Here is a 10,380-nt window from a genome sequence, read left to right on the forward strand (position 1 = left end):
TTCTTTTTGCAAAAAGAGTGTGCCAGAACCCAAATTGGACTAGGGAGCTCACTTGTCCTCTGTTTTTTAACCCTGATATAGGTAGTGACCACATATCATCCCATTGCTGGGAGATCAACCTCACAATCTGACATGATAGGCTAATTCACACAAAGGCAGGGGGGATACAGACTCTTCTAAGTTTATCACAGCAGCACCTCTACCCACCCCCATACTGGAGTGTTTACTGCATCCCCTGCTTCATGTAGAAGTGGTACCTCCAGGTTGTGAGAGGAGAGCTTTCCCTGCACAGCAAATAGTGGGAAAGGGCCCTTGATTGGAGACAGAGACAAATCACAGACTCTTAAGGGTCTCTCTTGTTATTTAAGAGAGTATGCCCCTAGCAGCCCTAATGAGCCAGGCTCAGACATCCATTCTCAATAAGCCAATTAAAAGAGCCAAGTTAATTGTGAAAAAGATTTCTTCAATGTGGCCATTGGAAAGAGGGATGAACAGATCCAGTGACCGCCCCCTTGCAAAGTCCATACTTAGGGTCCTGGCATGAGGTTAATGTCTAAATAGCAAAAGAGGGAGCACAAGTGTCTCTTTAGAATATTCTCTTTCACTGGGTGGTGGTGGTGGTGTGTGTACACTGGAACAGAAGCCAAAGGCTCTAGTGAAGACACTCTACTGTCACCTTACCTCTTGGAACATACATGAGGGTCCTCATGAGCTCCATGAACCTACAATGGGGAAGAGGCATGTGATCCTCAGTAAACATATTCACAGGTCACCTCAGCTCTGAATGCCTACACTGAAGCACAATCATGAGGGACCAAATGAGCACAGTCAATTGATGGGAGATTTGAGATTCCCATGGGTTAAGGGTCACCTCAGCTATGGGAGTCCACATGGGAAAAAATGACAGATATGCTGAGGAGAGTCATCCATCACCTTAGTTGTTTTAAAATATATGCTTATTTTTTATTTATGTGTATGTCTGTATGTGCACATGCAGGTGCCCCTGGAGGCCAAAAGAGGGTGTCAAGTCCCTGGAACTCGAAATGTGAACTGTGTGATGTGGGTGCTGAGGACCAAACTCAGGTCCTTTGCAAGACCAGCAGGCACACCTAAGCACTAAGCCAATTCTCCAGTACATTACCTTAGGTCTGGTGCCAACATTGGTGCTGAGATTCATGGGCTAATCTGGGGAGTTCCACTGGCATAGAATATTTGAATACCTATACTGAATGAAACCGGGGACTTCTAGATGGAAGTCAACTGTCATCTCAGGTGTTTGTAGTTGCACTAGAATAGAGACATTAGGTCTGGGCTACAACATTGGCTGTCTCTGGATAAGCAGATTATGGTAGTCATGAAGGCCCAGGTTTAGTTGCCTTTCACCTTGGCTGCAGGGTCCTAACACAGAGAAGCACAAGAGAGAAGTGAGTACATTCAGCTAATCATTCAGATGTGAGTCTCTACCGAGGACCAAACACACAATAAGCAAACAGCACTTCAGAAATGAGAGGTACAATGTTGCAGGAATCTTTCTGGAATAAGCATGCTGACACAAATGAGAGTGAAAGAGAGATGTCACCATTTAAGTAAAGCCAGGATAGCTCCTGAAAGGTTTCAATACTGGGTCTAGTTTGCATTTTCATTTTATACTCTAAAACCACAAGGTGGTGTTGTCAAGCAAGCAGAATTTACAGAAGCCTTTGTGGCAGTCATCAGGTTGTTAAGGGCAATGACCCATTCTTTCAGCCATTTATCTAGGTCATTCTGTTCCAGGTAGCAAGTGAAGTCATTCATGCTTAGCAAATAGGCAGTACAAGCAGTACTTTAAACAAATCACTAAATAAATCAACAAACGAATGTCTAATAATTGGTCATTTCTACCTTATTCTACTTCGGGGCCATGACAGTGAAGCTCAATAGTCAGCAAAGACCATCTCAGATCCATGTAGCCACATAAATCATAAATGAAGGTCCAAATGATGGCATTCAAGTGAAATCCCTATACTGTAGAGAATGATGAATAGGTGAAGTCATTCAGCTGCCATTTCAACTCTGGGACACAAAAACACAGATGGGGACTCTCAATTGTCACGTAGGATCTTGAATACTAGGTTACAAGCAAGGGGTAAGGAAAGTGCAGCCCTAGGGAGGTGGATCAGAAAGAAGTTCAAGTTCACCTTTGTCTATACAGCAAGATGGATACCAGTCTGAGAAACATAAGCACCACATTTCAAAATTAAAAATGAAGAATGGAAATTTGACATAAAGGTAATTCACTGCACTGGGTCTGAGAATAGATCTGCAGACTTTGATTAATAATAAAAAATTGGCAATTAAGGATAAAGTTGGGGCTAGAGAGATGGCTCAGCAGTTAAGAGCTCTGGATGCAGCCAGGTGTTGGTGATGCACGCCTTTAATTCCAGCATTTGGGAGGCAGAGGCAGGTGGATTTCAGTGAGTTCAAGGCCAGCCTGGTCTACAGAGCAAGTTCCAGGACAACCAGGGTTATTACACAGAGAAACCCTGTCATGAAAAGACTAAATAAATAAATATAATGAAATCAAACTGCTGTAATTTTATCTTTAGGTACAGAACACAACCAATTCCAAGCAGGATGCACCAAAAGAGATCAATACCTAGAAGTACAATAATGGAAACTACAAAAAGCCAGAGAGAAACATAACCAGGAAGTCCAGCAGTAGTGGCGCATGCCTTTAATCCCAGCACTTGGAAGTCAGAGGCAGGTGGATCTCTGTGAGTTCGAGGCCAGCCTGGTCTACAGAGCGAGTGCCAGGACAGCCAGGACTACACAGAGAAACCCTGTCTCAAAAAAATTAAAAATTTAGCTAAGGGGGCTTGTCAGAGCCAAGGAGCTCCCTCAGTTGATAAAGTACTCATCACACAAACATGAAAACATGAGTTCAATGTCCAGCACCCATGTGCCAGGCAGGACAGTGATCATCTGTAATCCTAGTACTGGGGAGGTAAAGATAGGAGGATCCCTATAGCTCACTGACCAGCCAACCTGAGCAAATTGGCAAGTCTCAGATTCAGTGAGATACTTCATCTCAAGATGTAAGATAGAGGGCTGGCAAGGTATCTCAGCAGGTAAGAACCCTAGAACCCACATAAAAGTGGATGGAGAGAATTGGATCTTCAAAGATGTTCTCTGACTTCTACATGTACACACACATACAAAAAAGTTTTTTTTTTAATTAAAATAAAGTGGAGAGTGACTGACAAAGATACTAAACACCTCAAAGGCCCTTAGTGCAGTTTTGGTTTTGTTTGTTTTGAGACAGGGTCTCCTGTAACCCAAGCTGGTCTAAAATGTGTTGTATAGCCAAGGCAGGCCTTGAACTTGCAATCCTCCTGCCTCAGTCTCTCAGCTGGGATTACAAAGGTGCACCCTGAAAGAGCAAGGTTAACTCCATTCTCAGAAAAGCTGGACACAGAGGAACTCCAGGACAGACCAAACCCTCCCCCTTAGCCTCCAGGATGCCTAGTTCCTGGTTATTGTGTGCAATAGCCCACCTGTAAGAGACAAACAAAACGACAGAAACCACAAAATGTTCCCTTCTACAGCCAGCCAATGAAAATAGCTGGGAACAAGTATTTAATTCCAAACATAAGACTTTGAAAATTTTCCCTAATTGTTCCCAAATATCAACCAATCAGGAACTGACCCATACCTCTCTCCACTCGATGATGTAACCCTGCGGGGGGGGGGGGGATTCTGGGAAGAGGAACACAGAGTGAAGTTGCCAGACTCATTTTGTTGTCTACCTGACACACCTGGGAAGAAGACACTTCACTTGAAGAATTGTCTGCATAGAGTTCACATGTGGGAATGTCTGTGGGGGGGGGGGGTATTTTCTTGACTGTTCATTGATGCAGCAGTACTGAGCCCATTGTGGGCCTAGAGTGCCATCTCTAGGCAGGTAGACCCAGTTGGGCTGTATGAAAAAAGGTAACTGAATGTGAGCCTGGAAACAAACTGGCAACTATTCTTCCATGTCTTCTGCTTTAGTTTATGCCTTCAGATTCCTGCCTTAAATTCCTGCCCTGTCTTCTACTTAGTGATAGATTATTATCTGGGAATTATAAGATGAAATAAGCCCTTTCATTTCCTAAATTTCTTTTGGTCATAATATTTGTCATGGTAATAGAAAATCAAACTAGAGTGAGAACAATTGTAGGTTAACAGCAAAAGTGAGCATAATGTATGGGATTTCCCATGTATACCCTGTTCCTACATACACATGTGTCTGTGCCATATAATATCTATTGCAATCAAGATACAAAGAGATTTTGTGCGTGCCACCCATGTGGTATGGTAGCAGGACTTTTCTATGATGCAGCTGTCTGAGGGTCACCCAAGGTTCCTCTATAACGTTGGGGCATGTATCTTCAGCCTACAGGCCTGTCTGACAGACTTTTTTGTGAAGCAGAATATTCTGAAGGGCTGTCCTACCTTGTCTTGGAAAAGTTCAGCAGTCCTTTCTTTTGTATCCTGCTAGTCCAATTTGGACAGCACACTATCATCAGTAGAGGCAAGAACACTTTCTTGCCCACTTTGTCTCCCAGTGGCTAACCTTTGCCACAAAGAAAGTAAACTCCATGTGGCATTTCTTCAATGCCCATCATCTTCTCTGAAGTAGATTGGTGCTGTCAGGAGCAAACATGTCTTATTGTCATAAAAAAGAAGAAGAAAAAGAACTTACATTATTAAAACATCTTAAATACCATATTCTGAAGGTCTCAAGTGTTTGAAGATGACCTGTCTATCTAAAACATATCTGTTTGACCTTGAAGACATACTTACGATTATTACAAGTTTGATTGTAATAGGTGACTAATTATTAACCTGCATTTCCTTATTATCCTAAATAGTAATAATAATTTTCAAGGGCTAAAAATTTGAATTACACTGTTAAATGAGTTAAATAGATACAATAACTTTAACAAGATTAGAAATGTATGTACAGTATGTTCTAACAAAAATAATTTCAACTTTGTATCAATATACAAAAATACAAGCCAATGTAAAAATTTAAAACTAGTAGTTGTTTTTTTTTGGTGGGGGGTTTAAAAGTAGATTCAGGATGCTGGAGAGATGGCTCAGCGGTTAAGAGCACCTACTGCTCTTCCAGAGGTCCTGAGTTCAATTCCCAGCAACCACATGGTGGCTCACAGCCATCCATTATAAGATCTGGTGCCCTCTTCTGGTGTGCAGATATACATGGAAGCAGAATGTTGTATACAAATAAACAAATAAAATCTTTAAAAAAAATAGATTCAATAATCTACCTTTTTGGCCGGGAGTTGGTGGCGCATGCCTTTAATCCCAGCACTCAGGAGGCAGAGGCAGGTGGATCTCTGTGAGTTCGAGGCCAGCCTGGTCTCCAGAGCGAGTGCCAGGATAGGCTCCAAAGCTACACAGAGAACCCTATCTCGAAAAACCAAAAAAAAATCTACCTTTTTATCCTATTTCTATACCTCCCTTTATTTCTTTCTAGAGTACATTCAACAATCTACCCTTATACCCTATCATATATATAGCCCCCTTTTTTCAAAACAATAACTCTGAATCCAATCTCCTTTGTTCAACTTTTTTCCTGAACATTACCAATAACAACTTGTAACCAGCCCTCCTAAACAATGACAGATACCCGTAACACCCAATGAAGGACCAAAAACCACACAACCTGCCTCTTGGGAATATGGACATCATATTCTTAATTTTACTTCCTGCTGTCTGGGGATGACAGCATCTTTAGGAGAACCTGAAAAGAAAAACAAATGGGTTAATTGCCAAGTCCTGAGAGAGGTAGCTGTATCATTTGTTGTCCAGTCTCTGCGGAATGGGAAAGTGCAGGGCTTGTCTCGAGTCCTGGCTAGAGTAGTCTGCAGGGCTGTATCACCTCAGCTAGCCACCTCAAAATTGTCCTGAGCTGTTTATAGTCCAAAGCTGATCTTTAGGTGGTGTTTTTCAACTTAGTGGTGTTATCATAGTGATGACGGAGTTTCTGTTTAGCCTGGTCCCACCACCCTTCAGTCCCAAATAAACACACAGAGGCCTCTATTAATTATAAACTGTTTGGCTTGATGGCTCGGGTTTCTTATTTGGCTAGCTCGCTCTTAATTATTAACCCATTTCTATTAATCTGTATATCTCCACTTTGCCTTTGATTACTGGTGATGCCCAGCCCTGTTGCTCTCTCAGCAGCTACATGGCATCTCTCTGGCAACTTCTCTCTGCGTTCCTCTTCCCAGAATTTTCCTAGTCTGGTAGCCCCACCTATGCTTATTTCCTGGCTACATCTTACCTGTCTATTGGCTGCAACAGCTTTACTCATCAACCAATAAGGGAAACATGTATTCAGAAGGACACCCCCATCATCTTCTCTTTTTTGTTTGTTTGTTTGTTTGTTTGTTTGTTTTTTCAAGACAGGGTTTCTCTGTGGCTTTGGAGGCTGTCCTGGAACTAGCTCTTGTAGACCAGGCTGGTCTTGAACTCACGGAGATCCGCCTGCCTCTGCTTCCCGAGTACTGGGATTAAAGGCGTGTGCCACCACCTCCTGGCTCCTCTTTTCTTTCTAAATAAAAAAGAAGGTTTGAACTTTGACATAGTAAAAGTACATAACAAAACAGTTATCAAGCAAGAACTATAGTTAACAATATTTAGTTTGCTAACATTTGGCAAAATTTAAAGAAAATATTCTATCATCTATCCTATCTTTGTGACTCTAAAGTTTAATATGTAACAATATCTTATCATAACTAAGGAAAACCATAACCATAACTATCTGTCTTCAACTCCATCAAAGACCCCAGAAGGATAATATATAAGCTATAGAATTGACAAAGACTGGAGGGGAGGGAGAGGGAGAAGGGATTGACATGTGAAACAAGTTTGTTCCTAATTTGAACTAATAAAAGAATAAAAAAAAAAGAATTGACAAAGACATCTCACTGCCTAGACAGTCAAAGTTTCTCTTGTAATGTTGGGGCATCCATCTTCAGCCCATAAGCCATAGTGTCGGGTAGACTTTTTAATAAAGTAGGAAATTTGAAGATCTGCTCTGTCTTGTACTGGCAAAGTTCATCAGTTGCTTTCTTCTGTAAAGCAGGAACCTTGAAGGACCATCCAGCATATTTCGTATCAATAGTTGATCAATTTCATCATTACCTTGTGCTAGAGGGCCATGGGATTAGATGTTTGTTTTATATATAGAATGATTCCTATTCCTGATTATTTCTTGTAACAATAAATAATAAAGTCAATTCTGTATCATCTGGTATAAATTCAGCAGTTTCAATATGCAAAGCAACTCTTTTTGCATACTGCATATCAGTGACTATGTTGAGATGTTCCATAAAATCCATTAATACCATAAGAATAGCATATAATTTTGACTTTTGGACAAAATCATAAGAATTTTGAGCCACTTTACTTAAATTTTCTGATTTGTAACCTGCTTTTCCTGATTTGTTTGCATCAGTATAAAATGTAGGAGCTCCAAATATTGGTGTTCCCCATACAATGCAAGGAGGGATCCAGTTAGTTCTCTTTATAAATTGAATTCTCTTGCTTTTGGGATAGTTGTTGTAAATCTCTCCCAAAATATTACTGTAAACTCTTTACTAAGATTCACTTTATGCCCATAATTTGTCAATTTCATCATTAGTAAAAAGGTACTACAATTTTTTTTTTTTTTTTGCTTTTTTGGAGGCTGCCCTGGAACTCACTTTGTAGACAAGGCTGGTCTTGAACTTACAGAGATCCGCCTGCTTCTGCCTCCTGAGTGTTGGGATTAAAGTCATAGGCCACCAATGCCCAGCTGGTACTACAATTTTTGCTGGGTCTATTCCTGCTAATTGATGAAGTCTCAATTTTCCTTTTAGAATCAACTACTCAGAGATCTTTTCCACATAAGTTTTTAATTTTTACTCTGTTTATGTGGTAAAAAAAATATCCATTCTAAGATATTAGCCTCATCTTTTCACCAGGTCTTCCATTGTAATTGAGGACCACACTCTAAAACAGCTTTAACAAAGTCTCTTCAATCTCTATGGATAATCCTATTACAAGTTGCCCATGAGTTTAACATCTGCTTCACAAAATGTGAATGCATGCCATATGAGACTGTTGCTTCCTTGAATCTCCTTAAAACTAACATTTCCACAGGAGTCCATTTAACTCGAGCACCCTTGGCGATATCTGTCATTTGGCAGTTCCTGACTGGATAAATTAAAGTTGGTTGTTTGAAAACCTTAGGCTGTTCCTCTCTAACCTTGTAATGCATGATGAAATTGTTTCTCCATTAAATTCCTCTGTCTGGGTCTGACTATCTGTAAAATCTGTTTTATTAAGTTTTTCTAAAACTTGTATCTTAGCACTCATATTAACCAACTTTTTAGTGTTAAAACAAAAATGATAAAACTGATGTTTATAAGTCCCATCTAAATTAGCTATCCTCTCATTTAATTGTTCCATTTTCAAACTGTCCAGCATATTATCATACAGAGACCTAAATCCCTTCACTGTAATAGTGTTTCCTATTATTTAATATGGGGAAAACTCTCTCTCTTTTTAACTAATTCCCCCTTTTAATAATTCTCAGTTGTCTTACCAAATCTTCCAAGGAAGATGGTGGGGCTTAAAGCTGCATAGCACTTCTGATCAGAGAATACAGGTGGTGTACAACCTGGCTGAGGACAGCTGCAGCTGCTAGTGTGTAGCCATGTGCTGAGAGTGGCAGCCCAAGGAGAGGTGGTCTAGGGAAAGCCTGCAACCCACAAGGGAGGGGAAAGCAGGCTGTCTGAAAAACACACAAGGAATTGTGCAGAAGAAGCATGTGTTATGGGAGCTGCCTGAAGGCAGAGCCAGCCAGTCTAGGGTAGGTAAATCCTGTGGCGTTTGGAACCCACATGCCTCTGGAATTTGGGTGGCATCTTGAAACTGTTTTAGAGAGGCTACAACAAGAAAATCCCAAACTTGCTAAGAGCTTGGGAAAAAAGAAAAGAAAACCTAGCCGGGCAGGGAGGGCAGTGACTCCAGCGGGAGCCCCTCATGCAGCTCTGGCCTGTGCTGGTTGCTCAAAGCCACAGACAAGTGGCTTTTCCATGAGTTCATGCCTTTAAGTTGGGCACCAATATGTTACACAAGTTCTAATAGGCCTTAATAATTTAACAGTCCAGAGTATGATATTAGGGGGTGAAAACTGAAGGATCAGAGAAGCAGAGCATCCAGCCACTAGAGCTCTTTTTTAATTTTTTATTATTTTTAATTACTCATATTTACATATCCTTATCTCTACAAAAATCCACATACTGAAAAGAGACCAAGCTCCTGTCTCCTCCCCCTCCTGCCTAATTAATCACTTCCTCTCTCAACCCAGCCATCTCACTTTCTGTCTGTACAGACCTCCAGACCTCTATGGTTAGCTGGTGACTAGCTCTGCCCTCTGATCTTCAGTCAAGCTTTATTTGTTAAGCGTATAAACACAATATCACTACAACCAATTGCTGGGATTAAAGGCATGTACCATCACCACTCAACAATTTTTTTAAAGATAGGTTTTCATGCACTTCAGGCTGACCACAAACTCACTTTTAGCTGATATTGGCCTTCAATTTCTGATCCTCCTGCCTCTGTCTCCCAAATGCTGGGATTACAGACATAAACTAGCACACCTGACTCCATTACCACCATTTTTAAAAAATGCTTGACACTGAGTTGGGCGTTGGTGGCACACGCCTTTAATCCCAGCACTCAGGAGGCAGAGGCAGGTGGATCTCTGTGAGTTCGAGACCAGCCTGGTCTACAAGACCTAGTTCCAGGACAGCCTCCAAAGCCACAGAGAAACCCTGTCTCGAAAACAACAACAAATGATTGACACTGAATTAGTTAGTTAGTATGCATACAGTGTTCTGCCTACATGTATATGCTTGCAGGCCAGAAGAGGATACCAGATCTCATTACAGATGATTGTGAGACACTATTGCTGGGAATTAAACTCAGGACATCTGAAAAATAGCTAGTGCTCTTAACCGCTGAGCCATCTCTATCCCACCATTTTTTTTTTTGAGACAAGGTCTAAGGAATCTCAGTCTATCCTCAAACTTGATAAAGGGCCGAGGATGCCTTTAAACTCTTGATACTCCTGCCTCCACCTCCCAGGTAGCAAGATTACAGGTGTACCAAAATTGAAAATGCTATGTTCTAACCAAAACAGTGCTTCTATAAACTTTTTCTATATTTTGGAGCATTACCTAAAAGTGGTGGAGTTCCTGTAAGTGGGATCATTGGGTCAAAGGACAGGAATGCTGTTTTACTTCTGTCCAGCTGCTGCCTGAGGAGACAGATGATTCCAGC

The sequence above is a fragment of the Cricetulus griseus genome, chromosome X (genome assembly GCF_003668045.3).
Source record: "Cricetulus griseus strain 17A/GY chromosome X, alternate assembly CriGri-PICRH-1.0, whole genome shotgun sequence".
In the NCBI taxonomy this organism is placed as follows: Eukaryota; Metazoa; Chordata; class Mammalia; order Rodentia; family Cricetidae; genus Cricetulus; species Cricetulus griseus.